A 24,714-nucleotide genomic window follows, 5' to 3' on the forward strand; every position below is an offset into this window, starting at 1 on the left:
TATTCTATAGATTTTAAGGGAAAACATTGTTCTATTTATGATCCTGATAATTGTTTATTAGCTAAAGTAGTTATGGTTGATAAGAGTTTCCCTTTGAATTGGAATGATTGTTATGATAGTGTGAACTATATGGCAAAGGATGACTCAGTTTTATAGCATAGAAGATATGGCCATTTTAATTTTGCTGCTTTGAAACATATGCAGTCAAAGGATATGACAAGAGATTTACCAAAAATCTCTTTGAGTGATGAAGTATATAGTTCTTATCAGTTTGGGAAACTTCATAGGAAGTCATTTCCTTCTAATTCTTCATGGAGGGCCAAGGAAAAGCTAGAGTTGGTTCACACTGATCTATGTGGACCAATGAGCACAGAATCATTAAGTAACAATAGGTATTTTGTGTTGTTTATTGATGACCTAACAAGGATGGCTTGGGTTTATTTCCTGATTAACAAAGCTCAAGTTTTCTCTATGTTTAAGAAGTTTAAAACTATGGCAGAGGTTCAAAGTGGCTGTAAGTTGAGGTCCTTGAGGTCTGACAATGGGAAAGAATATACTTCAAGTGAATTTGAAAAGTTTTGTGCTGACATGGGAATTGGACATCAGCTGACTGTTAGCTACTCACCACAGCAAAATGGAGTATGTGAGAGAAGGAACAGAACTGTGGTTAAAATGGCTAGAAGCATGATATCAGACAAGAAATTGCCACTGAAGTTCTGGGCAGAAGCTGTTTATACAGCTGTATATTTGCTAAACAGGCTACCAACGAAGTCAGTTGAGGAAAAAACACCAATTGAAGCATGGAGTGAGGCCAAACTATCTGCAAAACACCTTAAGATTTTTTGCTCAGTCTGTTATGTTCATATTCCTTTAGTTAAGAGAAGCAAACTTGATCAAAAGGCACAACTAGGAATTTTCTTGGGGTATGTAGCAATGTCAAAAGGTTATAGGGTGTATAATTTGGTTACTAAGAAGATTAATGTTAGTAGGGATGTAGTTGTTGATGAGAATACATACTGGAATTGGGATAAAGAGCAGATTGAGAAGGAAGAAGTAGGTAAGGGACTGTCATTGAACCCAACTCAGAAGACAGAAAAATCAGCAGAAGGTGAGGAATTGATTGAACATGAAGAATTAATAGAAGCAAAAGATTCTCCACCAGACTCCCCAGTTCTCAAGACTAAATTCCTAGCTGAAATTTATGAGAATTGCATATATGTTGTGCTAGAACCTCAATCATTTGAAGAAGCAGCAGAATATGAAGAATGGAGAAATGCAATGAAGGAGGAGATTGCTATGATTGAGAAAAATCACACTTGGGAATTGGTAAACAGACCTGATCACAGAAATGTAATAGGAGTCAGGTGGGTGTTCAGGATAAAATTGAATCCAAATGGGTCAATTTATAAGCATAAAGCTAGACTTGTAGTGAAGGGTTACTCACAGCAACTTGGTGCAGATTATGGTGACACATTTGCACCAGTTGCAAGGCATGAAACTATTAGATTAATTCTTGCTCTAGCTGCTCAATTGAAATGGATTATATTTCATTTGGATGTCAAGTCAACATTCTTAAATGGAGAACTAAAGGAGGAGATATATGTTGAGCAACCAGATGGCTTTAAGAAAAAAAGTAAGGAAGACTATGTTTTTAGATCGCATAAGGCTTTGTATGGCCTTAAACAGGCCCCTAGAGCCTAGTATAGCAAAGTAGATTCACATCATATGAAGTGTGGCTTTGTTAAAAGTGAAAGTGATGCCACTTTGTATGTGAAGAAAAGTGATGACGGGGAACTAATGATAGTCTCCATTTATGTTGATGACATGCTAGTGATAGGTAATAATACCTTAGTAATGAAGAAGTTCAAAAGGGAGATGGAAGTGGTGTTTGAGATGTCTGATTTGAGGCAAATGACTTATTTCTTGGGAATGAAAATTCACCAATGCAACTCTGGAATTTTTATTTCTCAACGAAAATATGCACTGGATATACTAAAAAAATTCAAAATGGAAAGGAGTAAATCAATTTCTACTCCTTTGGTTTACAATGAAAAACTTTCAAAGGAAAATAAAGGTAGTGAGGTGGATGCAAGTTTGTATAGAAGTTTGATAGGAAGTTTGCTGTACTTGACAGCTACAAGACCAGACCTCATGTTTGCTGCAAGTGTTCTGTCTAGATTTATGCAGTCACCTAGTCAAATGCATTTGGGAGCTACTAAACATGTATTGAGATATATCAGAGGGACAGCTGATTGTGGTATATGGTATACTAGTGTTGAAGATGGAAAATTAATTGGTTATTCTGATAGTGATTGGGCTGGATGCTTAGATGACATGAAGAGCACTGCAGGATATGTTTTTTCAATGGGATCTGAAGTTTTTTCATGGATGTCAAGAAAGCAAGATCTGGTGGCACAGTCAACAGCAGAGGCAGAATATGTAGCCTCAGCTGCAGCAGCAAATCAGGCAATATGGCTTAGAAAAATTCTATCAAATCTTTATTAAATCCAAAAAGATGCTACTATTGTGTATGTTGATAATCAATAAGCTATTTCCATGGCAAAGAATCCAATGTATCATGGTCGAACCAAACACATAAATGTGAAGTTCCATGCTATAAGGCATGCAGAAAAAGAAGGTGATGTACAACTGGTCCATTGCAGATCAGAAGAGCAGATTACAGACATAATGACCAAACCTCTATCAAGAGGAAAGTTCATGTTCCTAAGGGCAGCACTGGGAGTCTTGGAGAAAAATCTTAAGGAGGAGAATGTTAACAGCTAAGATTTTTCTGTGATACTCCTTAGTTTTGGAGAAAATTATGGGATATTTTTTGTTACTTTTGTAAAGGAATGGCTTCCCTTATTCTCATGTACTTTTTGTTTATTTTTGTAGTGTATTAGTTTGGGAATAGGTATAACTTTCCCTGAAATTATGTAATTGTATTTTGTAAACTCTTATATATATTCACCAATGAAAAGAACTAAATGAGTTACAGAAAATTTCCAAGTAAAACAAAAATGTGTGCAAAACTAACAAAAACTGTCATTGCCTTAGAAACAAATGCCATAGTCTTAGGCATCTAATTCAACTCTGAGACATTTGCATTGAGCTTATCATCAATTTGTCTAACAATATCTGGCAAGCAACTAGATGTAATAGTTGCCTAGATTTGCATTAGTTTTTGTGCCAAATCCGGGATACCCACTATAGACTTGTCTATCTTGGATAGAAGTGGATAAGTTCTAAATAGTTTAGCTTCTTCCATTTGGGACTCTTCATAAGATTCATCATCGATGCGATTCCTCATGTAGACATAGCCAAGGCCTATGTTCACATCATCAGCAGTTACTGTCGACACCATATTTTGGCCGATCCACCCCGAAATTAATAAAATTTGAAGCCGATCCCCAACACAATCCCCTTTGCCATCCGACCACACTTCCGATCTCCCCTCAAAAGGAATTTAATTAATACCAAGTCTCCAGGTCATTTAAAGCCTCACCGATCCCTCAAACCAATTCTCGAGTCCCCTGATCATTTAATTATATTTCCGATCTTTCTTGTCAAATAAGATTGAACCAACATAAGGCCTTCGTACCACCAGTCTTATTGCCGGTCTCTCATTTAAAAATTTGAGAATGATAAAAGGTTTCGACTCGGTTTAAAGATGATCCCGATCTTAAGTGTTCAAAGCCAAATTTCTAATTTTAATTAAGTCCCGTTTCGTAACTGATCTCATGCATATTGTGTTTTTCGATCTCCTATACTTAGATCAATAATCACTTTCAGTTGTCATTCTAATATGTTCAAACAATCAAGTGCTTACGCAATTTAGAAACTTTCCGATCACAATCAATCATTGAACAAAAGGGAAACTTTCATTTCATTTCAAAATTTATACAAGTCTAAACTACATGTTGTTCATTTTCTCTCTCACATTCAGCCTCCTCTTCGCTATCCTCACCTTCGTCCTCGGGAGCCAGGTTGGCCATCCAGGAGAAGTCCTCCTCGTGATAACGCTTCTTGAGCTCAGCCAGGAGATCTCTGTGAGCATTCACATAAGCGCCGGCCACTCTGGTCACCATTTCTTCTTCTTTTGCCTTGAGCTCCTCAGCAAGATGAGCGAGTTGAGCAGCTTCATTAGCTCGGAGCACCTGAACTCCCTCGAGAACACGATCTCGTTCGGCTAGAACATGAGCTTGCTCGGCCAGCTTATCCTCATAGAACTTCATTCGTCCCTCAATTTGAGATATGTAGTCCTGAGCGGATAAAAGTTGGGATCGGAGAGAAGACACCTCATGACCCATCTTCTCGACTTCCTTACCCAGGCGATGAGCCTTATCCCGGACCATGTGTAGGTTCACCAAACACTCCACGTTCAGGCTCATAGATCTGGTTAAGATGTCATCAAGGTTATCCGGAGACAGCCTATCCCGATCTTCTCAAAGGCAGATGGAGGATGCCAAGACCCTAGCGAAACCGAGGTTTTCTTGAACCGTGCAATTCTTCTCCAGTGAGTGGATCAAGACTTGGGCACCGCGGGAAAGGGACCTTATAGGAGGTTGGGAAGAACCCCCTTCCGCACTTGGAGCGACTAGAGGAGGTGGAGGCGGCTCTTCTCGGCGAGGAGGAGATCGGACCACTTCTATGACCGGAGGCCCAGAAGGTTGAGACGAGCCTTCCTGTATTTCGCCGGGCTCATGACCAGGCATTTGAAGCAGCTCGGAACGCTTCATCTCCAGTACCTTCCGGGAGATCTCTCTCTTCCGCTTCCGGCTCTCCTTAGAGGCTTCGCCGCTTGTCATACCTGCACAAAGAAGAGGTCAGTGAGATCGCTAAGGTCCAAAGATCTGAGATATAGAAAATATCGATGCCGAGATCAGAGAGCTGAAGCCCGCGATCTTGATCGGTGACCAGCTGCATAGTCCAATGGTGTAGCTCGGCCGTCACTGCATCCAAATAAGAGAACTTCTCTCTGGACGCCTGTTCCTTCAACTCCATCACCATTGCACCCTCTTCCCTATTTAGGGCGATGTGCTTCGTAAGCAAAGGACCCTGATGCAGCCAGCTCCAAGGGAAGCCCTCAAAACCGTTCAGAATTTTTCTCCTCAAGATGAAGAAGCGGTTTTTCCAATTCTTCAAGGAGGAAGGTAGGTCGGTAAAAAGCCCACAATGGGGTTTCGCCTGGAAGAACCAATACTCGTCGTCCTTACTACGAGTTAGCCTGTGCAGTTCAGCGAACACCTTAGCTGTAGGTCGGAGCCCCTTAGCTCGGCATAGGCCTCGGAAGGCTACTAAGATCCGCCACGACTTCGGGTGAACTTGGGCGATGCACACTTGGTGATATTTTAAAACCTCTTTAAAGTAGTCAAGAGGGAACCGCAGCCCGGCTTTTAACTGTTCTTCATACACCATGATCATATCGTCCCTCTCAAAGAAGTGATCTACTCGAAGGTCGCCATGACACCGGTTAAGTTAAATGCGAATCGGGCCGATGTTATACTCTGGTGAACGATCGCAGTCCGTTTCTTGCAAGATTGATGGCAGCTTGTCCATGGGAAGATTTTCCCTCCCCGAAGAAGGCACATGTCTTGAGGGTACTGGTTGTCCCCGAGCTGGAACGGAGACCCTAGGAAGTTTAGGTCGCGCGCTTGGTCTGACCACCTCTACCTCATCGGATGACCACGAGATCTGTACGGAAGGGGGGCTTGGCACTCTCTGACCCTCGGCGCCACTCATTTTCAAAGGAAACAAGAAATTTAAACTAAAAGAAGGATCAAAACCCTTACCGGAGTCTGATCGGTGTCGGAAGAACTTGAGGAAAGGAGAGAATTTTGAAGTTGTTCGCGAGAGACTAAAAATGACATAAGGAAGTAACTGGCTAACCCCCACCCCTATTTATACTCATCCAAGCATTTAATGCTCATGATGTTCCAGGCAGTGCATCGGTTAGCGGGACTCGCCAGCTGTTCTAACACGTCTCACGAATATTCCAAAATTCCATAAGGAGAGACCGGCTAGTTAGAGATCGGCTAATTAAGGCAAATGTTTGGAAGTGCGGATCGGATAAGGGCTGTTCAGTTGAAAACCAGATCGGATAAACACACCAGAGATCGGAAAATAATCAATAATAATAAAGTGATAATTGGCAAAATAAATTTTATTTCCAAAAGGTCAAATTACATCATTTGGGCGATCTCTGGAGATCGGATTACATTAAAGGGCTAATTACATCATTTGGGCGATCTCTAGAGATCGGATTATATTAAAGGTCTGATTACATCATAAGGGCGATCTTTAGAGATCGGTGGAACATCCTATCTAAAAGGCCTATGTCAAAGCCTAGTCTCGTGGCTGAGTCAAAAGAAGTGTTTGACCAGGAGACCGGCTGGGGGGACTATGACTCTCATGAGAATGAGAGAGGACGTCATCAAAGTTATTGCTCGAAACCAAGCCGCTGTCGGAACACCCAGTGTGGAGAGGAGCCAGATGAACGCTAAAGAGCAGTCACCGGTGTTGAGGGGAATATTAGTAGTCTTCTCGCCCGAAATCCATTCGCCGATTATATCGGGCAAACGATTCGAGATCGGCATGATCGAGGTCCTCGATCCAGATCGGTTAATTAGTCCAGTTCTCTCACTGTCATCAGATAAGGTCATCATGATTTTTCGATCACCGGGATCGTAAATTTTCAGGCAAGGAACAAAGAGGGCAACCGGAAAAAGATTAAAAGCGGTCATCTTGTCCGGGATTGTTGCCGGAGCAGCTAGAACAGGAAAAATGAGGAGAATAGGGGAGAAAGTCAAATGAGGTAGGGCTTCCCGGTTGAAGGTATATATAGGAAAATTTGAGCATTTATTGCAAGCAGAAAACGAAGCGGACGCCTCGAGAATTGAGGGAAATAAATGCTTTGACTGGACCGAACCCGATAAAAGGAAGACCGGTGTGGTAAAGATCGGTAGAAGGGAGACTGGCATGAGAGATCGGAAAAGGATCACGTTGAAAAGACCAAAAAGGAGGGGAGGTCGGAAGGCAAAGAGAATAAGACAGCTCCTGCTGATTATCATCATAATCAGGGCCGAGGTAGTTAAAGCGTCGCAAACGAAATCTCCACCGCACGCCCCAGAATCGCCCGCATTACTGACATGTGCTAGAGTACGTCAGGACAGCGCTGTACATCCTAATCTCCACCGTTGATCTTACTTGTAAGGACGAGCTCGGAGCCCTCGGATCGAAGAAGAAAACGACAAGATCAGCGCCTTTCACTCCTAGCCCTCGGATCGCTCTTGACAAGAAATTTTGGGCTTTCAGATTAGAAGAGAGAAAAGGACAAATACTCCGGAAGGGATCTCAGTCGTCCGTTCTGATTCTCTTTAATTCCCGAGCCCTTAGATCATGTCCTTCAAAATCTTAACCCTCCATCTCCCTCAAAACAGATCCTGACCCTCCATGGGGAGCACCCAATTCCTATAAATACCTGCATGAAAAACTGTTCAAAGGAGGAAAAATAGTGAATATAGCGGAAGGACTCTGAAACTTAATTCAGCTCGTTACTCTGCTATTTTTGAAGCTTTCATAAGAAAAACTTTTGAAACCAGTTTTCTGAAGTATTTTCTTGCAAAGGATTTCTGAACACTGAAACTCTCCATTTTCAGTTCATTCATTATCCTGTGACACTCTCACTTTCTGTCTTTGTTATCTTTATTCCCACTTCCGTTGTTCAAGCTCAACTTCATTCATACTTAGTTATAATATTAATCGGACTGCATTTTAACAAGGTATTCTTCATTTCAAGGCGAACCTTAGTCTTCAGGTTACCAGCCCGCGGCCCCCATTACGTTCTGTGATCTCATAGTTAGTTCAACAGATCCGACTCCCCACAGGTGAGTACTCATATTGCTTTTTTATTAAGTGCTCGTTCTTATTTTACGTATTTCCTTTATTCTTTATATATATATATATATATATATATATATATATATATATATATATATATATATATATAATTTTCTCCAAGTTTATATTGCGCTAAAGAACACGAAGAAGGTCATTCTCGAGTTTACTTCCGTGTTGACCAGTCCATTCTTTTTGTTAATCTTTGAACGTAAGTCTTCTAGTCCCGAGTAGCATATAAGTGGTCGGATAAAATGTAGGTAACTGTATCTTAAGGGTCTCTTTAAAATAATGAAAGGTCTGAACAATAAGTCGGGAAAATAGTAAGGCCGAATCACTAGAATAATGCAAAAGACAATTGAGTAAGACGTCACAAGGTAGAGTAAAACCGAACCTTAAGATAGATAAATGGGATAAATCGGGTATCAAAAGGTACTGGTAAGGCGACCACATAGGAAGGTCGGAAAATTCGGTTTGGTCTCCTGACTAGTTACAAGGTACCAATGAGTTAAAAGAAGCCTTATTCCGAGCCCCGGCATCTTTAAATGCCAGAACCCTTAGTTCTAGGATTTCGTAGCTGTAATCAAGTTTCGAGAGATCAGAAAAGTCCTTATCCGGTTCTCAACCTAAAATTCTAATAAATATTTAAAAAGGAGATCGGAGGAGAGTTCTTATCCGATTCTCACTTAAAATTTTAATAAATATTTAAAAAGGAGATCGAAGGAGAGTTCTTATCCGATTCTCACTTAAAATTTTAATAAATATTTAAAAAGGAGATCGGAGGAGAGTTCTTATCCGATTCTCAATCTAAAATTTTAACAAATATTTAAAAGGAGATCGGAGGAGAATTCTTATCCGGTTCTCACTTAAAATTTTAACATATACTTAGAAGAAGATCGGATGAGAGTTCTTATCCAATTCTCAATCTAAGATTTTAACAAATATTTAAAAGGAGATTGGAGGAGAGTTCTTATCCGGTTCTCACTTTAAAATTTTAACAAATATTTAAAAAGAGATCGGAGGAGAGTTCTTATCCGGTTCTCACTTAAAAATTTTAACAAATATTTTAAAGAGATCGGAGGAGAGTTCTTATCCGATTTCCAAATTAAATTTTAACAAATACGTAAGATGATCCCCCTAAAATAAAACAAATACGCAATAGCAACTCACTAAGGTTGTCTCATTTACTTATGTATTTGGGTAATCCAGATTAGTGAAAAATCAAATATTCCTTTTATCAAAAGGATTAACATTTCCAGTCAAACCCTCCTAACTATAAAGAACGTGAAGTTAAATCTGCTTACCCTCGTTGAGGGACGAGGTGGGGTGCCTAACACCTTCCCCACCCGTTTACGGACCCCGAACCTAGAATCTCTGTTTTTGAAGTGGTTTTATTTTAACTTACTTTCACAAATGGTTTTCTTTAATTTCCCTCAAAATTAAAGTGGCGACTCCTCACTTTTCCCACTTCGGTAAGTGTTCGTCCAGGCGACCGCAAAACACCTTGCGACAGCTTGGCGACTCCATTGGGGAGATTAAAACTTAACCCCGGTCTAGAGGTCCAAAAGTAGGTTTAATGTTGCGATCAAATCATAGTTAGGTGGGCTCACCCACAAAAAAAAAAAAATTATATACGTTAATTATTGTTATTCCTGCTAACCATTTTGCCTGTCTTGTTTTTTTTTTTCCACAATGCTCTACATTTTAAAAAAAAGGGAAAAATAAAATCCCCCTGAATTGGGAAGAGGTAAAGGTGTCCCTTCACACACTGAACACTCACACGATGTCCTCACACACTTCAGCCCTATACCCGAGCTTTCTTACCCTTTTAGGAAAGTAGGAGGGAGTCATGTAGCGGTACCCGTGGGTTTTACCCCGTTAGTATCCGTGAAGGCTTCTGCTCAAATTGAAACTCGTTCTATTCACCGTGATACCCGTGGAATTTTCCCGACAGTATCGTGGGGGATAGAATGGGGCTCTACTGTTTACAGTAGGCGCGATTTGGGAACCTGTGGCTTTTAGAAAATTAGACCTTAAGCTAAACTATCACGATAGCTGAAAGCTGTAGCAAGCTACCTTGTAAGATAGAACTATCCGATTAGGTAGCACCCAGCCGGTATTAGGACTTTCCTTTACTTTAAGACAAAAGGGGCATACTTACTCTTACCCTATTCTGTTTATTTTATTTTGTTCTTATTTTTAAGGGTAATCTTGAATCAAACTGTTAAGACAACCTACGCATTTTCCTACTTTGATAAATGTGCAGGTGTAACTCTGCCAATAGTATAATTCAAGATTACCTGAATTTATCCTGCTAACAAGTTTTCCTGCAAGCGTCACCGAAATAAGGTCTGTAAAAGGATAAGCATCATTTTTAACATGGCATCCTCGAGTCAGTCGGCAGAAGAAGTTCTTAAATCAGAACAGAATGCTAAACCATGGCCCGAATCATCTCATAGCTCAGTGCCCCCACAAAGGGATATTAGCTCATTACCTCCATTGGACCTGAACAAGATTGAAGTCAGGATGAACAGTCTCGAGGGTCTGGCCGATGGTTGGAAGTCATTTCCCGATCAGGTCAAAGCACAATTTGAGAAGAAATACTAGAGGATTGCAACCTTGATGCGAGTTAAGGTCCAGGTCCCGGCACTAAAGGCCATGTTGCCAGTTTGGAACCCTAAGTTTGGAGTGTTCTCTTTTAACGACATCGATACTGCTCCCACTATGGAAGAATATCAAGCATTGCTAGAAATTCCTTATGAGGCGCAGAATCGGATTTACCTACACCTCGAACATAGGCAGACCTAGAAACGGCTCGCACATATGCTGGGAATCCCACCAGAAGAAGCAAAGGCGAGAGAAACCGTAAAAGGAAACACGCATGGATGGTATTGGACTTACCTCAAGAAAGGGTTGGATCAATGCATCCAAGATCAATCGTGGGATCAAGCTTCATTGGTGCTGGCTTTAGCAATTTACGGCTTAATCTTGTTCCCTGGAACTTCCGGAATCATAACCTGTAGTGTTGTGGAAATGTTCTGGGCAGTAAAGAAACAGAAAGTCAATCCAGTACCAGCAATACTTGCCGAGACTTTCTTAACCCTCACTTACTGCAGACAGCAAGGCAAGGGGTCCATTAAGTGTTGTTCTCAGTTGTTGCACCTCTGGGTCATTAGTCATATGTGTCCTGTGGAGACGAAGGGATTAACTTGGTATCTTGACCAGCCTCTCATCGAGAAAATGACCCGATTGGTAATCAGCCCGAAGGATGAGCCACAGTGGCAAGAACGGATTTTGAGCTTCAATAGCCATGACTACTGCTGGAGGAAGTTGTGGACGTCAGGTCAATCCATTTTGGTCGGCACGGGGGGTAATCAATCGGTATCCCTAATCGGAGTGACTGGATACACAAGTTACACTCTGGCATTAGTAATGAGACAGTTTGGCTCAACACAATTCAGAATCAACATTGAAGAATACCACCAAGGTCATTTCTACCATGAGCTCAAGGAAGAGGAGGGGTTAAAAATAGCTCGCAAATCTTGGAAAAACATCACTCTGATGGAGAGGTCGCCTAAAGGTCCGAGTGCCACGGGCGATTATCTTAAATGGAGGGCTGACAGGGACCAAGAACACTTAACTGCAGAATTCGAAGACAGTAACCCTCGCCGAAACATCCTATCAGAAGAAGCTAATAATCACTTGACTGACTCACTACAGAAGGAAAACACCGAAAATTCGCAACTGCAAGAACAAATAAAGCAGTTAGAGGACCAATAGCGGAACCTTAAAAGAAAAGTGACAAGACTCAGGGAAGAGGCAAGGGCCGAAAAGATGAGCTTCGAAGAGCAGGAGGCACGGCGGGAAGAGGAAAAAGGCTCTCTCCAAGCTATGGTAAGGGAAGTAGAAGTGCAGAATAATAAGCTTCAGGAAAAAATGAAATACCAAGAGATACTCGTAGAAGAGTATAAACAAGAGAACAAAAAGAAGAAGCTTGAATTGAAGGAACAGGCATTACTCATCAACGATATTCTAAAAGAATGTGCTAAGGAAAGGAAGGAGAAAGAAAGACGAGCTGCTCTCTATCAAGAGCTGAAAGAGAATGTTGACCAGCTGGAGAGAACAATAGCACAGGGAAAACAAGAACTCCTTCCTGAATCCGAGTATGCTCTGAAAGCATTCGACCCTGCCAAACAAGAAGAAAGGTTATACGAGTATCTCAGAAAATGTCATCTCATTATAAAGAGCCTCCCTGAGCCTAGGCCGATGTAAAGAATGCTGTGTATAAATATTCAGTTAATGGAAAACTTTTTGGGCCATTGTTTATTAAAATTGTGAATGAATAGTATAACTCTCATAGGAACCCCCTCGCTAGGGTTATGCGAAAAATTGGATATGCCATATGAACAGGTATCATAAACGCGCATTCAATCCAGTCATTCACAGTCAGACTATCGAATGATGCCATGATAAAATTGATGCAACCATCCTTCTGCAGATTTCATTTTGGCTCCCAAATGCCACTGTATCCTTTGTCCGAACCAGGACCTTTAGTTTTTTTACGAAATTCAAAATTCACTAAAAGCTTTTATTTATCTCCCCACAGAAAATCAACATTGCTTCAAACAAGGCAAGTCTGACCAAGCACACGGTTCAACCCAAGCAAGTGTACTTAACAAGATCCCGAACAAAGAAGATAATGGAAGATCAGGAACAAGTACAGAACTTACAAGGGCAAGTATCTGAGCTGAAAGACCAGGTCTCAGAACTCATGAGACTAATGAGGGAAATGTCCCAAAATAAACTCACTTCAGAACCTAACCTACCACTACCTTCTCCACCACCTACGACAATGGATCCTCATCAGGCTTCAACCTCCTTCACCTTTCAGTCACCTATCCTGGATCCGACAATCACTGTCATCCCGGCCACCATAATTAATGACCTATCTTTTTCCCATTACCCAGTCGTCTCAAATGCCGACCCATACCCTTCAATGCTAATTCCTCCAGTTCACTCCGCTCCTCACCTCCCAACTAGGGAAGCATTTCATGCAGTAGGAGGAGAAAGTAAGACCAGGGAAAACGAGAAGCTGTCTACTCTAGAGGAAAGATTGAGAGCAATAGAGGGGCTGAACATGTATGGTTCAGTCGATGTGGCGTCACTGAGATTGGTGCCAGATGTGGTGGTGCCACCCAAATTCAAAGTCCTGTATGTCGACAAGTACACCGGGAACTCAGACCCCCGCATTCACCTGGCAACCTACATCGCCAAAATGTCTGCCTTGACAGAAGATGACAGACTTCTCGTCTACTTCTTTCACGAGAGCCTCTCTGGAGCAACCCTGAGATGGTGTATACAGTTGGATAGGAGCAAACTGCGCTCCTGGAAGGATTTAGCTGATGCATTCTTGAAACATTACAAATTTAACTGTGATGTGGCCCCCACGAGGAGAGACCTTCAAAACCTGGTGCAAAGAGAGAGGGAAAGCTTCAAGGAATATGCCCAAAGATGGAGGGAGAAGGCTGCAGAAGTATATCCTCTAGTAACCGACAATGAACTATGCTCCATGTTCATCGAAACATTGAAGGCTCCTTATTTCAATCTGATGATTGGGAATACCTCCAACAGCTTCTCGGATATCATCCAAGCGGGTGAGAGAATTGAGGCCAACTTAAGGATGGGACGACTACAGGAGTTGGCCGAGAACCTTGTGAAGAAGACTGCCAGTTTTGGCAAGAAGAAGGAGGGTGATGTGCATTCCATCACCCGTCAGAATAATTATTCCCCCCTTCCCCAAAATAACTATCGGCCATATCCTCCCCCTCACGGCCAAACCATTGCAAACATTCCACCTCCTTTCCCAAATTATCCACACCCGCGCCCACAATACCCACCACCTACAAATTACCAGCCTAAACCTCCTCCTCCACCTACCCAACCCAGACCACCTCAAAATAACCCCAGACCACCAAGAAATCCTGATCCACCCCTTCCCCTCCCACTCAGTGAAATATACTGATACCTCGTCGGTATAAACCAGATAGTACCAGTGCCCCTAGACCCAATTCAGCCACCATACCCTAGGTGGTATGATGCCACTGCCCGTTGTGAATATCATGGAGGGGCACAAGGGCATTCAACTGACAACTGCGGAGCACTCAGAGGGAGAGTGCACGCTTTAATCCGGAACGGGTGGTTAAAGATTGAGGGAAACGGTCCCCTCCCCAATGTTACGTCAAACCCATTGCCCACTCATGGTACAGGCAATGGCGTGAATATGATAGAACCTGGGGATGAAAGCAAAGAATCTCCTCTAGAACCATCCATCGATGTCATCCACTTGGATTCCTTGTATGAGGCTCTGGTCTCGCCAATGGCTGAGGGGCATGAACTGGACAACTGGACAGCAGAGGACGTCCCTGTACTTAATTTTGAGACCATTCATCAATTAAGACCTAATAATTCAATAGACTCAAAAATTCCTCTGGTTAATTTTGAAATCCCCATAACTGCCATTATTTCAAGTGATTCTGAGGTAGAGCTCACAGAAGAAAGGGATGAAAGGGATGAACCTTCCCTAGTGCCTTGTGGAGACGAAACGCGCACCATAAACTTAGGTACGAAAGAAGTGAAAAGGGAACTTAAGGTTGTGGAGAGTGAGGAATTGGGAGATATGATCAGTTTGCTCAAAGAATTCCTGGACGTATTCTCCTGGAGCTATGACGATATGGTTGGTTTGGACCCCCAGATAGTGACGCACAGAATTCCCCTAATTCCGGGGACAATCCCGGTGAAGCAAAAGTTAAGAAGAATGAATCCGGACACGCTGCTCAAAGTTAGGGATGAGGTCAAGAAACAGTATGATGCTGGGTTCCTGGAAGTAGTCAAATATCCCCAATGGATAGCTAACGTTGTCCCGGTAATGAAGAAAGACGGGAGAGTTAGGGTGTGCGTTGACTACCGGGATCTTAATAAGGCGAGCTTAAAAGATGATTTCCCCCTCCCTCACATTGATGTGTTAGTAGACAATGCTGCGGGATTGGGCAGGTGTTCATGTATCGATGGGGCATCGGGATACAATCAAATCCCAATGGACGAGGAAGACAAGGAGAAAACTGCTTTTATCACTCAATGGGGGGTATTTTGCTATCGCGTCATGCCTTTCGAATTAAAGAATGTTGGAGCCACCTACCAACGTGCCATGGTCACATTATTCCATGATATGATGCATAAGGAAGTGGAGGTGTACGTGGATGATATGATCATCAAATCCCGAGGAGAGGAGAGCCATGTGCAAGTGATGAGGAAAGTATTCGAGAGACTCAGGAAATATCAGCTGAAACTGAACCCTGCCAAGTGCATATTCGGAGCTAGATCTGGGAAGTTGTTGGGATTCATAGTGAGCGAGAAGGGAATAGAAGTTGATCCTGATAAAGTCTGAGCCATTCAAGAGATGCCATCCCCAAAAACAGAAAGGGAGGTATGCAGTTTCTTGGGGAAATTGAACTACATATCAAGGTTTATCTCCAATCTCACCGCCAAAGCTGAGCCTATTTTTAGACTACTCCGAAAGAACAACACCACTCAATGGGATTTAGTTTGCCAAGAGGCTTTCGAGAAAATCAAGCATTACCTGTCAAACCCACCAGTGTTGGTTCCACCAGTGGCTGGAAGGCCTCTGATTCTGTATATGACAGTCCAACAAAACTCAATGGGATGTGTTTTGGGGCAACACGATGATACCGGTCAGAACGAAAGAGCTATTTATTACCTGACCAAAAGTTCAATGATTGTGAGTCAAGGTACTCTTTCCTAGAGAAAACTTGCTGTGCACTAGCTTGGGCAGCGAATCGCCTTAAGCACTACATGTTGAATCACAAGACATGGCTCATTTCCAGAATGGATCCCATCAAGTATGTATTCGAAAGCCCATTCGTGCCAGGAAGGATAGCCAAATGGCAGGTTATACTCTCCCAGTATGACATTGTCTATATGACCCGGAAAGCAGTGAAAGGTAGCGTGATCGCTGATCTCTTAGCAGAAAACCCTATCCAGGATTATGAAGCTCTAGATTTTGAGTTCCCCGATGAGCATATTAATAAAGTAGACTGCGGAGAGCCAGCTGATGTTTGGGAAATGTATTTCGACGGAGCTGTCAATTTGTCTGTAATGGAATCGGAGCTGTATTGGTATCCCCGGATGGGAAACACTTTCCGATGGCTATCAAGTTGAGATTTGACTGCACCAACAACGTCGCAGAATATGAAGCTTGTGTAATGGGATTACAAGCGGCCATCGAAATGAAAGTCAGGAAGCTGGAGGTATATGGAGACTCAGCCCTGATCATTTATCAAGTCAAGGGAGAATGGCAAACTAAAGATCCAAAACTAATCCCATATCAGAAGTACTTACTAAAGCTGACTAAGAAATTCGAGGAAATCTCTTTCACTCACCTTAGTCGAGACAAGAATCAATTTGCAGACGCCTTAGCCACCTTGGCTGTTATGGCTCAAATGGAAGAAGGGCAAACAACTCAAGTATTGAAGATTAAAGTAAGAAGTGAGCCGGCTTACTGCTTTATGATCGAAGAAGAACCTGATGGTAAACCTTGGTACCATGACATCTTGCTCTACATCAGAACCAGAGAATTCCCCTCTGGGGCGAGCAAAAATGAAAGGAGGATGATTCGGAGATTAGCATTGGGATACTTCCCCAGTGGAGAAATCCTATACAAAAGGAGCTCCAACGGCGAATTGTTGAGATGTGTGGATGCAAAAGAGGCGAAGAAAATCCTTTTCGAGACTCATGAAAGAAATTGTGCAACCCATGCTAATGGGCATATGATGGCTAAGCAAATCATGAGACGGGGATATTTTTGGACCACCATGGAAAAGGACTGCATCGAGTATTTCCGAAAGTGCCATAAGTGTCAAATCTACGCGGATCCGATAAATGTTCCGCCTCACCAATTGTTCAATCTCGTTTCACCATGGCCTTTCGCAATGTGGGGTGTTGACACCATATTTTGGCCAATCCCCAGAATCAATAAACCTTGAAACCGATCCCCAGAATCAATAAACTTTGAAACAGATCCCCAATACCAAGTATCCCTTTGACTATTAAATCACTCACCGATCTCTCAAACCCATTGTCGAATCTCCGGACCAGTCAAGTATATTCCTGATCTCTGTTGACAAATGAAATGAACTGACACTAGATCTTTTCTTACCAGTTTTATTGCCGATCTCCCTTTCAAAAGTTTAAGAATAATCAAAGGTTCCGTTCCGGTTTAAGGATGATTCCGATCTTAAATGTTCAAGCTAAATTTCTAATTTTAATCAAGTTCCGTTTAGCGTTGGTTCTCTACCGATCTTATGCTCATTGTGTTTTTCGATCTCTCACACTTGGGTTGATAATCACTTTCAGTTATTTCAAGATACTCAAACAATCATGTGTTTAATAATTTAGAAATTTTCCGATCACAACCATTCATCGAACAAAAGAGGCATTCCATTTCATTTCATTTCAAAAATTTGTACAAGTTATTCAGCTGGAGGATCACCCCCAGCCTGATCTATATTTTGTCCGTCTTCTCCCTCACCCTCAAAATCCTCCTCACTATCCTCACCCTCGCCTCCGGGAGCCAGGTCAGCCATCCAAGAGAAGTCCTCCTCTGGGTAACGCTTCTAGAGCTTGGCCAAGAGATCCTTGTGAGCATTCACATAAGCACCGGCTATTCCTGTCACTATCTCTTCATCTTTTGCCTTAAGCTCCTCAAGATGGGTGAGCGACTGAGCGACCGTTGGCCGGCGCTGGACTTCTCCAAGAGCATGATCCCTTTCAGCCAGAACATGAGCCTGTTTGGCCAGCTTATCCTCATAGTACTTCATACGCCCCTCAATTTGAGATATGTAATCCTGAGCGGATGAGAGTTGGGATCGGAGGGATGCCACTTCTTGACTCTTCTTCTCGACCTCCTTACCCAGGCGGTGGGCCTTTTCCTGGACTATGTCTGGTTCACGTGCACTCTACATTGAACTCATGGATCGAGTCGATGTTGTCAAGATTGTCCGAGACGATCGGTCCGATCCTCCCGAGGCGGATGGAAGACCCCAAGACTTTGGCAAAACACAGGTTCTCCCGAACAGTCAGGTTCTTCTCCGTGGAAGCGATCGGCACTTGAGCGCCACGAGGAGGGCCTCGCGAAGGTTGAAAAGGACCCCTTACGTGCTTGGAGCAACCGGAGGAAGTGGAGGCGGCTCTTCTCGCGAGGAGGAGATCGGACAGCTTCTGAGATCGGCGGTCCCGAAGGTCGGGCCTCTTTGTATCTCCCCAGGTTCATGGCCGGGTGTTTGAAGCAGTTCCGAACGCTTCATCTCTTTTACCTTCCGGGAAATCTCTCTTTCTTTCTTCCGCTTCTTGGAACCCTCACCACCCGCCATACCTGCACAAAGAAGAGGTCAGTGAGATCGCTAAGGTCCTGAGATCTGAGATGTAGAAAGTACCGATGCCGAGGTCAGAGAGCGGAAGCTCGCGATCTTGGCCGGTGATCAGCTGTATAGTCCAATGATGCAGCTCGGCAGTCACCGCATCTAAACAGGAGAACTTTTGAGTGGCCGCCTGATTCTTCAGTTCCATCACTATTAGGCCTTCCTCCTTGTTCAGGGTAATACGCTTCGGAATCAAGGGCCCCTGGTGCCACCAGCTACGGGGGAAGCCCTCAAAGCAGTTCGGATTTTTGCTCCTCAGAATGAAGAAGCGGTTCTTCCAATTCTTAAGGGAGGAGGGCAGATCGGTAAAGAGCCCACAATGAGGCTTCGCCTGAAAGAACCAGTGCTCGTCGTCCTTTCGTGAGTTAGCTGTCTTGATTCGGCGAACACCTTAGCCGTAGGACTGATTCCCATAGCTCGGCACAGGCCTCGGAAGGCTACTAAGATCCGCCACGAGTTAGGGTGAACTTGGGCAATGCATACTCGGTGATATTTTAGGACCTCTTTGAAGAAGTCGTCCAGAGGGAATCGAAGACCAGCCTTTAACTATTCCTCGTATACCATAACCATGTCATTCTCTTCAAAGAAGTGATCAGCTCGGTGATCGCCGTGACACCGGATAAGTTCGTACGAACCAGGACGAATATTGTACTCCTGGCTGAACGATTGCAGATCGGTTTCTTGCAAGATTGATGGCAGCTCGTCCATAGGAAGATTCTCCCTCCCTGAAGAAGGTACAAGCCTCGATGGTGCGGTCCGCCCCCGAGCTGGAACGGAGACCCTAGGAGGTTCTGGTCGTGCGCTTGGCCCGACCACCTCTACTTCATCAGACGACCACGAGAACTGAATGGAAGGAGGGCTCGTCGCTCTCTGACCCTCGGCGCCGCTCATTTTCAAAGGAAATAAAGAATTTAAACTAAAAGAAAGATCAAAGCCCTTACCGGAATCTGATCGGCGTCGGAAGAACTTGAGAAAACGAGAGGATTTTGGGGTTGTTCGCGAGAGACTGAAAATGGAATAAGAGAGCAACTGGCTAACCAAGCCGCTATTTATACTCGTCCGAGCATTTAATGCTCACGATGTTCCAGGCACTGCATCGGTTAGCGGGACTCGCCAGCTGTTCTGACACGTCTCACGCATATTCCCAAGATCGGTTAATTATAGAGCGGCAGATCCAGGTGTTTCGAATTACGGATCGGATAAGTGTCATTCAGGTAAAGAACCAGATCGAATAATCACATTAGAGATCGGAAAATAATCAATGCAATAATAATAAGATGATAATCAACAAAATAAAGTCTTTATTTTCAAAAGATCAGATTACATCATTTGGGCGATCTCTAGGGATCGGATTACACTAAAATTGGATTACATCATTTAAAACAAAATACATCATTTATCCAAAGGGGTGTCACCACGTAAACCGAGGCGCTTCACACCCAACCCAATGTGGAGGAGTTGTTAATACCCAATGTGGTGAGAAGCCGAATAAACTTGGAAGAGCAACCGTCAAAGTGGCGAAACATCGACAATTTCGGCCAAAATCGGTTCACCGATTATGCCGGTGGAACGACTCGAGATCGGCACAGTCAAGGTCAGCAATCCAGATCGGTTAATCGATTCGGTTCTCCCATCATCATCAGATAAGGTTATTGGTATTATTCGATCACCGGGATCGTAAATTTTCAGTCGAGGAACAAAAAAGTCCATCGGAATAGGATCAACAGCCACAATCATGGCCGGAACTTTTGCCAGAGCAGCTAAGAGCTAGAAAGTAAGAAGGATAGGAAAATCGGATGAAGGGAAGTCTCTTTCGTCAGGGGTATATATAGGGAGAAACCAGACATTTATTGCATAAAGCAAGCGGGCGCTTGGGAATCGAGGGAAATTAATGCTTTACCACTGACCGAGTAAGGAAAGGATCGGAATAATAGAGATCGGAAGATGGGAGACCAGCATGAGAGATCGAAAAAGGAGTGTGTAAAGGAGATCAGAAAGAGGGAAGATAGAAAGGCAAAGAGAATAAGACAAATCCCAATAACCGTCGTCAGAATCAGAGCCAAGGTAGTTAAAGCATCGCAGACGAAATCTCCACCGCACGCCTGAGAATCGCCCACAATGCTGACAGGTGCCAGAGTATGTCATGACAGTCCTATACATCCCAATCTCCACCGTTGGTCTCACTTGCAAGGACGAGTCTGGAGCCTTTGGATCAAAGAGGAAGACGACAAGACCGGCGCCTTTTATTCCCAGCCCTCGGATCACCCAGGTCAATAAAGTTTTGGACCGTCAGATCAGAAGAAGAAAAAGACAGGTATCCTGAGCATGATCTCGGCCGTTCATTTTGATTCGCTTTAATTCTTAAGCATCTGATCATGTCCTTTGAAATCCTAACCCTCCATCTCCCCCAAGATAGATCCTGACCCTTCAGGGGAACCACCCGGTTCCTATAAATACCTGCATGAAAACTGCTCAAGGGCGGCGAAAAAAATAGAAAAAAGCGGTGACCATAGTGGAAGAACTCAAACTTAATTCGATTCGTTACTGCTATTTTAGATTTCATAAGAAAACTTTGGAAACTAGTTTTCTGAAGTGTTTTCTTGCAAAGGGATTCTTGAATACTGAAATTCTTCATTTTCAGTCCGTTCATTATCCTGTGACACTCTCACTTTCTGTCTTTGTTATCTTCTATTTCCATTCATATTGTCCAAGCTCAACTCCATTCAAGCTTGGTTATTTTGACCTGTTTACATTTTAACAAAGAATCCTTCATTTCGAGGCGAACCTTAGTCCTCCAGCTATCAACCTGCAGTCCTATTACATTCTGTGATTCCATAGTTAGTTTAGTAGATTCGACTCCCTACAGGTGAGTGCTATATCGTTATTTTATCAAATGTTCTTCTTTATTCACGTATTTCATTTATTCTTTTTCTGTTTGTAATTTTCACCAAGTTTATACTATGTTTTAAACACGGAGACAGTCATTCTCGAGTTTACTTCTTTGTTAATCAGTCTATTCTTTGATTAATCTTCATTACTTCTTAGCACAGGAGTTCTGGTCCCGAATAGCGTAGAAGTAACTAAACAAAATGTAGGTAACGGCAACTTAAAAGTCCTTTTATAATGATAAAAGGTCTAAATAATAAGACAGGGAAATGGTGAAGCCGAATCACTAGGAAAATTCAATAGGTCATTAGGCAAGACGTCATAAGACAAAATGAAACCAAACCTTGGATAACTAAATAGAATAGATCGGGCATTAATAGGTATTGGTAAGGTGACCACATGGGAGGTCGGTAAATTCAGTCTAGTATCCCCCGTCTAGTCACAAGGTATCAATTAGTTAAAAGAAGCCTTGTCCCCGGCACCTTTGAATGCCAGAATCCTTAGCTTTAGGCTCTTATGACATAGCTGAAATTAAAATTCGGGAGATCGAAAAAGTCCCTTTCAGGCTCCTGTTAATTTAAAAGAGATCGGAGGAGAGTTCTTATCCGATTCTCAGCTCAAAATTTTAATAAGTACTTAAAAGAGATCGGAGGAGAGTTCTTATCCGTTTCTCGATCTAAAATTTCCATAAACATTTAAAAAGAGATCGGAGGAGAGTTCTTATCCGATTCTCAATCCTAAATTTTAAATACTTCAAAAGAGATCGGAGGAGGGTTCTTATCCGATCTCCACTCAGAATTTTAATAAATATTTAAAAGAGATCGGAGGAGAGTTTTTATCCGATTCTCACACCAAATTTTAACCTGTACGCAAAATAATCCCAAAACCAAAAATGATATGCGACGTCAATTCACTGAGGTTGTCTCATTTACTTATGTATCTGGGTAATCCAAATTTAGTGAAAAATCAAATATTCCTTTGGTCAAAAGGATTAACATTTCCATTCAAGCCCTCCTAACTAATGCAAAGTTAAATCTACTTACCCTTATTAAGGGACGAGGTGGGGTGCCTAACACCTTCTCTACCCGTTTACGGACCCCGAACCTAGAATCTCTGCCTTGAAGTGGTTTCATTTCAATTTATCTTCATAAACGGTTTTCTTTAATTTCCCTCAAAATTAAAGTGGCGACTCCTCATTCTTTCCCACTTCGGTGAGGGTTTGTTCAGGCGACCGCAAAACACCTTGCGACATGGGGCATCGATGTGATTGGTACCATCAACCCTAAGGCATCCAATGGGCACAGGTTTATCCTAGTAGCAATCGACTATTTTTCTAAATGGGTCGAAGCGACATCATATGCTCACATTACACAGAATACATTTCTCAAATTCCTCAGAAATAATATCATCTGCCGGCACGGCCTCCCCAATGAAATCGTCTCTGACAATGCCAAGAACTTGAATGGTCCAAAGATCCAGAAGTTATGTGATCAATACAAGATTCGACATCTCAATTCCTCCCCATACCGTCCCCAGATGAATGGAGCGGTGGAAGCCGCAAATAAAAATCTCAAAAGAATAATTCGGAAAATGACGGTCACTTATAGGGATTGGCATGATATGCTCCCTTACGCTCTTCATGCATACCGGACCTCCGTAAGAACATCAACTGGGGCAACTCCGTACTCACTGGTCTACGGGATGGAAGCTGTATTACCTATCGAAGTTGAAATTCCTTCCCTAAGGATTCTGAAGGAATCAGGGATTGATGAGTCGGAATGGATCCAGTCAAGGTTGGATCAATTAAACTTGCTGGATGAGAAGAGGCTAGCAGCAGCATGTCATGGACAGTTGTACCAGAGAAGAATGGCCAGGGCATTTGACAAAAGTGTTCGCCCTCGCGAATTTCAACCCGAGGACCTAGTTCTGAAGAAAGTTCTCCCGAATCAAAATGATCCCCGGGGTAAATGGTCACCAACCTACGAGGGACCCTATGTCGTTAAAAAGGCATTTTCGGGTGGGGCCCTGATCTTGACCCACATGGACGGCGAAGAATTTTCAAGACCTGTGAATACTGATGCCGTCAAGAGATACTATGCCTAAAAAAAAAAAAAAAAAAAAGAGAGTAGGGGTGAAAACCCGAAAGGGCGCTCCTAGCAAAATGTGTGAAAGAAGGTGAAAACCCCCTCGAATGGCGCTTTCTGTAAAATGAGTGAAGGAAGAAAACCCGAAAGGGCGTCCTGAAAAGCGAGCTATAATAATAATAATAATAATAATAATAATAATAATAATAATAATAATAATAATAAAAATCTAGGGGTGAAAACCCGAAAGGGCATCCCAAGAACCAAAAGGGAGAAATAAGGAACGGGGCATGAAACCGAGGATAGAAATAAACCATCGTGGCATGAGGCTTCAGAGTACTTGAAATAATGGCAGTTAAAAGACTTCAAAGCTAACTACAAGGAATATGTGAGATCTGTCCTTGTACCCTTCTCCTTTGACACTGTACCTTTGTTTCCTAAAACCATAATAAAGTCATATTTTCCTATCTCTTTGCTTTTATCTTTCCTTCTTTAACATTGTCCTTCTTTAATCTTTTTACCTAATGCGCTATTAATCATTTAAAATTTTGCTATAAGATTAGGATTTGAAATTGATAACCTCACGTACTTTACTATGAGATTTGCAGGAAATGGCAAAAAAAAAAAAAACTAGAGGTGAAAACCTGGAAGGGCGCTTCTAGTCAAATGGACGAAGGGAAAGTGAAAACCCGCAAGGGCGCTTTTCGCAAAATAAGAAGAAAGTCAAGGGGCATCCGAAGAAATGAGGTCGTAGGCCAAGTCTTGTAACTTGTCCTCCATTAATCATCGGCTTTCGGGATCCTGTTAAGTACACTTCATCGGGGAAGAACTTCTTGTGTCGAGATTAGGCTTGCTTTGTAAGTTGATTTTAATTTCCTGCATTTAAATTTCCTATTATCAACCTCTGGTTCCTTGATCTAAGTTGATTTTAATTTCCTGCATTTAAATTTCCTGCCATCAAGCTCTGGTTCCTTGATCTAAACTGATTTTAATTTCCTGCATTTAAATTTCCTGGTTCCTTGATCTAAGCTGATTTTAATTTCCTGCATTTAAATTTCCTATCATCAACCTCTGGTTCCTTGATCTAAGCTGATTTTAATTTCCTGCATTTAAATTTCCTGCCATCAACCTCTGGTTCCTTGATCTAAGCTGATTTTAATTTCCTGCATTTTAATTTCCTGCCATCAACCTCTGGTTCCTTGATCTAAGTTGATTTTAATTTCCTGCATTTTAATTTCCTGCCATCAACCTCTGGTTCCTTGAACTAAGTTGATTTTAATTTCCTGCATTTAAATTTCCTGCCATCAACCTCTGGTTCCTTGATCTAAGTTGATTTTAATTTCCTGCATTTTAAT

General features: G+C 42.5%; 1 pseudogene; it reads right to left on the reverse strand.

Moving 5' to 3' along the window:
- LOC110650722 (dynamin-related protein 4C-like) overlaps window positions 1–24,714 on the reverse strand; it is a 36,836-nt pseudogene that overhangs the window by 4,577 nt on the left and 7,545 nt on the right.

Source organism: Hevea brasiliensis, chromosome 3 (assembly GCF_030052815.1).
Source record: "Hevea brasiliensis isolate MT/VB/25A 57/8 chromosome 3, ASM3005281v1, whole genome shotgun sequence".
Classification (NCBI taxonomy): domain Eukaryota; kingdom Viridiplantae; phylum Streptophyta; class Magnoliopsida; order Malpighiales; family Euphorbiaceae; genus Hevea; species Hevea brasiliensis.